Source organism: Salmo salar, chromosome 20, assembly GCF_965601325.2.
Source record: "Salmo salar chromosome 20, fSalSal1, whole genome shotgun sequence".
Classification (NCBI taxonomy): domain Eukaryota; kingdom Metazoa; phylum Chordata; class Actinopteri; order Salmoniformes; family Salmonidae; genus Salmo; species Salmo salar.
The window spans coordinates 55,313,740-55,320,806 of record NC_138310.1 but is presented as its reverse complement, the minus strand read 5'-3'; positions in this window follow the sequence as shown (position 1 = coordinate 55,320,806).

Here is a 7,067-nt window from a genome sequence, read left to right as displayed (position 1 = left end):
CAGGGCTGCGTTCAGTACGAAAAAAAGTACGGCAACGTTCAATTAAAGGGAAATGGTGTTGTTCTAAACGACAATTTGAAAAACGGAGAGGGTTTAGGGTTGGAGAACGCTCCGCTGTCCTTTCAATACGTAACTCATTGCTTCAAGCAACGGAGCAAACGTACCTAAAAGTCTGTTCAAGAACGTTTTTTCAAGAACGTGCCTGCAACCCCCATATCACACACTCACAAACTGAAATCAAATGTGTGCACATTGTACAATCAATTAGTGACAGTCTCAAATATTACATGAATTTGTATGTATCTACTGTGTACATGAATGGCAGCTAAGTTGGTTCCCGTTTTAGTAACGTCTTTGGTCACGTTCATGTAGGTCAGACAAAAACATCCTAATGATTGGTTGAATTTGGTAAAGAGCAACTGCAGAAACTAACAGTTGACTGTAGTAAAAACGTCATGAAATCGGATCACATGATTTATGTAAAGTGCATGCAGTCGACATGTAGTTGCAAGTCAGGCAATCTGTGTCCCCATAATGCAACACACATTGAAAGCCGGTGACTGACAAAAGTGATCAATTTGAGCACGCCCATTATCCTTCCTATGGATGCCTTTCGCTAAATCGGTGGTCACGCCTTTCAAAGTGTGTTGCGTTATAGGAAGAAAACAAATCTGACTTGCATTTACATGTACACTACGTGAACTTTGCAAAAACATGTGATCAAAGGTCATGCATTTTTTTATGCAGTCACCTTCAAGTCACTGTAGTTGCTTGTCACTGACTGCACCATGCAGTTAGGCTACCAAGTGGGAGGCACTATTCATTATGGTGTTTTTGTTTGACCCACGCAAACGGCGCTAAAGACCTGACTGGAACCACCTTTTCCACGACTCATATGTAGGCTATACAGTGGATATGTACAATTTTATGTGATATTATTTCGAGGCTCTCAGTCTCACTAATTGATAGTACAATGTACACATATATATGTACAGTTTGTGAGTGTGTGATATGGGCGTTGGATATGTATATTTCGACATTACAAATAACTTTTATAGACAATGGCAACACTGCCACGTTGCTAGGAGCATGCTGCAGGGAAAAGGCTGTAGGACACTCCTGACCTGCAAACCGATATTTAATTTCGTAATTTGTAAACATTTGGTTAGGGTCTAAGTCCCAACCTGACCCTAATTTGAAAGCTTTTGTAAGCGCGATCCAAGTGGGAAGATAAACACACACGTACAGCCTTTCTTAAAGTATGGGTCGCGACGTGTCTGAGTGTAATTATTTCATTCATTACTGGAACTAATTTGGCCAAGTGCAACTGCGTTCTCTTTCCAATGCACCCTCTGCGTAGCAGCCGTGTCTCTAATCAGCTTGGCAATATATCAATATAGATGAGGACATTAACTTGTGTGAGCTTTTAAACCAGATAAAGGTTTTTGAAGAGTGCATGAGAAGCATCAACACAGAGTGGATACTGGAGCAATACTGCTGTAAAGAAATGAGAATGGTTAGATTGAGTGAGATACATCTGAGGGGTGAAGAACAGGACAGAGGCAGTTTTCAATACATCCCACTACCTGACCTTTTGAAGAAGGTGGCACAAAATGAAGATGTTTGGGCGAGCTTAAATAGAGAAGAAGAAGAACATGCCAATGATAAAATCTTGAGTGATTCACAGATGAGGGATTTTTCAAGAGCAATCCCTTGCTCACGCAAAAACAAACGATGTGGGCTCATTTTTATATAGATTAATTTGAGGTTGTCAATCCACTTGGATCAATAAAAGGAAAACAATATTTCAGCTGTGTACAGTTGAAGTCGGAGGTTTACATACACCTTAGCCATTTAAACTCAGTTTTTCACAATTCCTGACATTTAATCCTAGTAAAAATTCCCTGTCTTAGGTCAGTTAGGATCACCACTTTATTTTAAGAATGTGAAATGTCAGAATAATAGTAGAGAGAATGATTTATTTCAGCTTTTATTTCTTTCATCACATTCCCAGTGGGTCAGAAGTCTACATACACTCTATTAGTATTTGGTAGCATTGCCTTTAAACTGTTTAACTTGGGTCAAACGTTTCGGGTAGCCTTCCACAAGCTTCCCATAATAAATTGGGTGAATGTTGGCCCATTCCTCCGGACAGAGCTGGTGTAACTGAGTCAGGTTTGTAGGCCTCCTTGCTCGCACACACTTTTTCAGTTCTGCCCCCAAATTTTCTATGGGATTGAGGTCAGGGCTTTGTGATGGCCACTCCAATACCTTGACTTTGTTGTCGTTAAGCCATTTTGTCACAACTTTGGAAGTATGCTTGGGGTCATTGTCCATTTGGAAGACCCATTTGCGACCAAGCTTTAACTTCCTGACTGATGTCTTGAGATCTTGCTTCAATATATCTACATAATTTTCCCTCCTCATGATGCCATCTATTTTGTGAAGTGTACCAGTCCCTCCTGCAGCAAAGCACCCCCACAACATGATGCTGCCACCTCTGTGCTTCACGGTTGGGATGGTGTTCTTCGGCTTGCAAGTGCCCCCCTTTTTCCTCCAAACATAACGATGGTCATTATGGCCAAACAGTTCTATTTTTGTTTCATCAGACCAGAGGACATTTCTCAAAAAAGTATGATCTTTGTCACCATGTGCAGTTGCAAACCGTAGTCTGGCTTTTTTATGGCGGTTTTGGAGCAGTGGCTTCTTTCTTGCTGAGCGGCCTTTCAGGTTATGTTGATATAGGACTTTTTATAGATACTTTTGTACCTGTTTCCTCCAGCATCTTCACAAGGTCCTTTGCAGTTGTTCTGGGATTGATTTGCACTTTCTGTACCAAAGTACGTTCATTTCTAGGAGACAGAACTTGTCTCCTTCCTGAGCGGTATGACGGCTGCATGGTCCCATGGTCTTAATACTTGCGTACTATTGTTTGTACAGATGAATGTGGTACCTTCAGGCGTGGTACCTTCAGGCTGATTTCTTTTTTTCCCCCCATGATGTCAAGCAAAGAGGCACTGAGTTTGACGGTAGGCCTTGAAATACATCCACAGGTACACCTCCAATTGACTCAAATGATGTCAATTAGCCTATCAGAAGTTTCTAAAGCCATGACATCATTTTCTGGAATTGTCCAAGCTGTTTAAAGGCACAGTCAACGTAGTGTATGTAAACTTCTGACCCACTGGAATTGTGATACAGTGAATTATAAGTGAAATAATCTGTCTGTAAACAATTGTTGGAAAAATTACTTGTGTCATGCACAAAGTAGATGTCCTAACCGACTTGCCAAAACTCTAGTTTGTTAACAAGAAATTTGTGGAGTGGTTTAAAAACGAGTTTTAATGACTCCAACCTAAGTGTTTCAAAGAGAGCCTTAATGAGTTTCCTGCACTGCTTCACTGCAGCATTGTGAGTTAGCTCACACATTTGCTATTTTTTAAGTCTATGTGAATTAAGTTAAACCTCCAGAAATACAATGTGTAAAAATTATGTTTTCAGATCTTCTCAGAAATTAAGCAAGAACATGGAATGGATATAGGCAAAAAGATAATTCAAGGACTCCACAAGGCTAGTGGCAAAATGATAGCAGAGGTAGAGAGGCGAGGCAGGGGTGAGGACATCATCCTGCTATTTCGACAGTCGCTGAAGGACAATACAGAAGAGGCACACAGGTATTTGCTCTTATTCCTTCCCTTTCTGTAATGTAGCCTATACATAGTACATTAAAAATGTGTATTTTGTTATAAAATTAGCAAGATCATTGCTTTACTTTACTAGGACTCGACACCACAGCAGCGATCCTGCTCTTGCCCTACCTTTACAATGAGGACCCGAGTGGCCTTTGCAGTATATCCGTGACAAGGTATGCCTATAAACAAACAATCTTTCTTCATAAAAATAAGTGTGTATGCTTATATAAAAGTACAGCTGAACATTTGTTATGTTCTTTGTATGTGTATTTATCTTTTATTACTTTGTTGACACCGCTTCCCAGTCCTTTACTGCACATTGGCAGAAATCCATTTCACCATGAGAGTGAAATCACGCTGGCCTTTGATGGGGAGAACATCCGGGCCCTAGAGGATGTCCCCATGGGACTTGGGGCTCTGCTATGGCTGTATTTTTTTTCTTCAGTTAAATTTCCCTAAAATGTCAGAAAAACACTTATGTTTTAAGTTACTGTGTTCTGGGGATAAGAGAAGTTGGGGTGAAGTTACCAGGGCGGTCATGAAGATGGCAAACTTCCTAACATAACTAAGAAGATGTTGGGCAAGTGGTTTTTGGACACACACACTAAAGCAAAAAATGTCCAATCTGTACTTAGCATCAAGTCTACAAAAAGTTTAAGAAACCCTGCACTAGTACACTACAGAGTACATGTAATATCTGCAGAAGTACAATGTAATTACTAGGTGTTACACTTCATTTTAACTAGCTAAATCATGTGTATCTTGAGGGGTACTTCATTGTTATTCAATACTCCTGAAAATATGAGGGCAGATCAAGCAGATGAATGAAAGTATGAATTTCAGCTTTTTCACTGTGAGAATCTCTGGGACCAATGTCGTTAAGGATTTAGTTCTGGGACCAAAGTAGTTAAGGATTTAGTTAAGGGTCAGTTTTAGATTGTGGTTAGTCGTGTTGCAGGTCAGCAGTGTCCTTATAGTCTCTCTCTTGCTCTTTGTAAACCATGCCCCTCCCCGACTTCACTCGTTGACTTTCGTCTAGTCGGCAGCGTTAAAGCCTTACTGCTCGAACACACTCGATGTGCTTATTGATCACTTCGCCACTCTCTGGAAGTCATCCTCAAGAGTTTTGTCAGCAACACGTGACCACGTAGGGCCCTGCGAGTTGGCAGGGGTGAGGGGCTGGTTCGGGATTCACAATACAAAAACACCCTAATGATCGGTTGACAAATAGTGCCTCCCACTTGCCAGGCGATAGCTGCATGATCATTTGTCAGCTTATTGTGCCGTGGAATCTACGTGAAAAATACATTGGATTTGAAAACAGTAATCACCTGTTGTTTTGGGGGTTACATTTCAATCACATGATGATGTCATCATGGTAACCAATTTTCAATATAGACACATTTTCTATAACACATGTTGAATTTGTATCTTTCAAACAATGTCAGATCTTCAATGTAATATCCACAATAAGAAAAAAAACCTATAGGCTGGGCAGCACCTACTATAGTTATTTCTTCAGTCGCCCATGCAGGGTTTTAACCAAGCTTTGGTATTTGTCATTGACTATTACCAATGTGCTATCGTGAGAATGATTGTTGAGAAATCTCCACTTAATAGATTCACCTTTGCTATTGAAATCATTGCAAAGGGTAGGTTCAACAGAGCAATGTAACATGTAACCATCCTTTATCAGTCATGTATCATCAATGATGCTATTAAGGCCTATATAGCATTCAGGAAGTCATCAAAAGCTTTTGTTTAAATTCAGCCCAGGATTCAAGTAAAAATAGACAATACATATAAGCCTAGGGCTTCAAGCTTTGGTTGATTGCAAATGGAATCTACAAGTTATGTTGGATTCACATCTCCATCTCAACCAAAAATAAAAGTTAAAGAATAGGATTAAATCAAATCAAACTGTGTTTAAATGCATTTTAAGTTTGAATTGATTTAGTCCTGTGCCTCAACTTGGATTTTTGGTTGAAATGGAGACGTGAATCCAACATATAATTAAAGCCAGACTCAGTGGCACAGATGGAGCTATCCAAGCAGAAGATTCATCTTCTTCAAATGTTTATATTTGGTTGCGTTGACAACCAAACACAAGTTAATAACTTTTGAGATAAGGTAAATAGCCTATTAACTTGTCGACAAGTTAAAAAAGGATATGTTGGATTCAAGTCTCCATCTCAACCAAAAATAAAAGTTAAAGAATAGGATTAAGCCAGTGCCTCACATGGAACTCTCCTTTAAATGTTTATTTGTTTTGTGTTGTCAACCAAACACAATTCAATATTACTTTTGTAAGACAGTAAATAGCCTAATGTTAAAGCTTGCTTACAAACGAATGAAACAGTATATATCAAACTTAAAATGAGGAACCCATCCATGGACACATTGCGGTTACTGTAACAATAAATGTATTTTATGTAATCATAGAAAGCGTGCATGTTCAGGGTCGCAGGTCTGTGGAAGTCTTCACAATTGCTATAATAATCTGCACAGAATCTCAAACGGCATTGATCACTAGCACCATGTACTTTAATGTCATCGCAACTAACTGCAATCCAGGTCATTTGGTTGTGCTATTAGATCAAGCACAGAGATAACACATTCAGTTGTACTTAAATAAACATTTTAGACATTGACTTTCCATTAGAATTTGGTTGTGCTTTTAGATGGTTGAAAGCAGAGTGATAACACATTGGGAATTCAACAAACTTTTGGCTGTCTTTTTGAGTGGGTGAAAATAGGTTGGAATATGATCGATCAACGTTTCTACCAAATATTACCCAATTCTCCACATTGAAATGTGTGCCCAGTGCGAATGTTTATCTGATTAGGCTACTTCAGAAGTCTCCGGTAGGCTACAGCGCACGTTCGTCCACTCCAATAGAATTCCAGCTTTCAAACTGATGAATGGAAAGAGATATCGGCTACAAAACACCTACAAGTTTAATAACATTCGGATATTGTCAAGCCAAGCCTTCGATACTTGGTACAAGGTAGGGAGGGATGTATTTTGTCTTTGTCGAGATTGACATCCAGTAGTCTATTTGATTGTGGTGTTGTAAACGCAAACCATGATTTTGAAGCGCCCAATGTCGGTAATCGGTATGCAGGACTATACTTTGCATATTCATTGTTTGGTGCATTGGCACAGAAACGTGTTGGTGAAAAATGCCATGCATATATTTATCATCAACATTTTGAAAATCAGATTTCCCCCTAGCTGATCATTTATCTGCAACCGGCTCTGATCGTAGTGTAATGAGCAAGAGACGGTTTCATGTCATTTCTCTGGACTCAATCGTTATAGCCCAGTGTAATACAACTCTCAGTGCCTTCTACACTTACAAGCAAACTCAAACA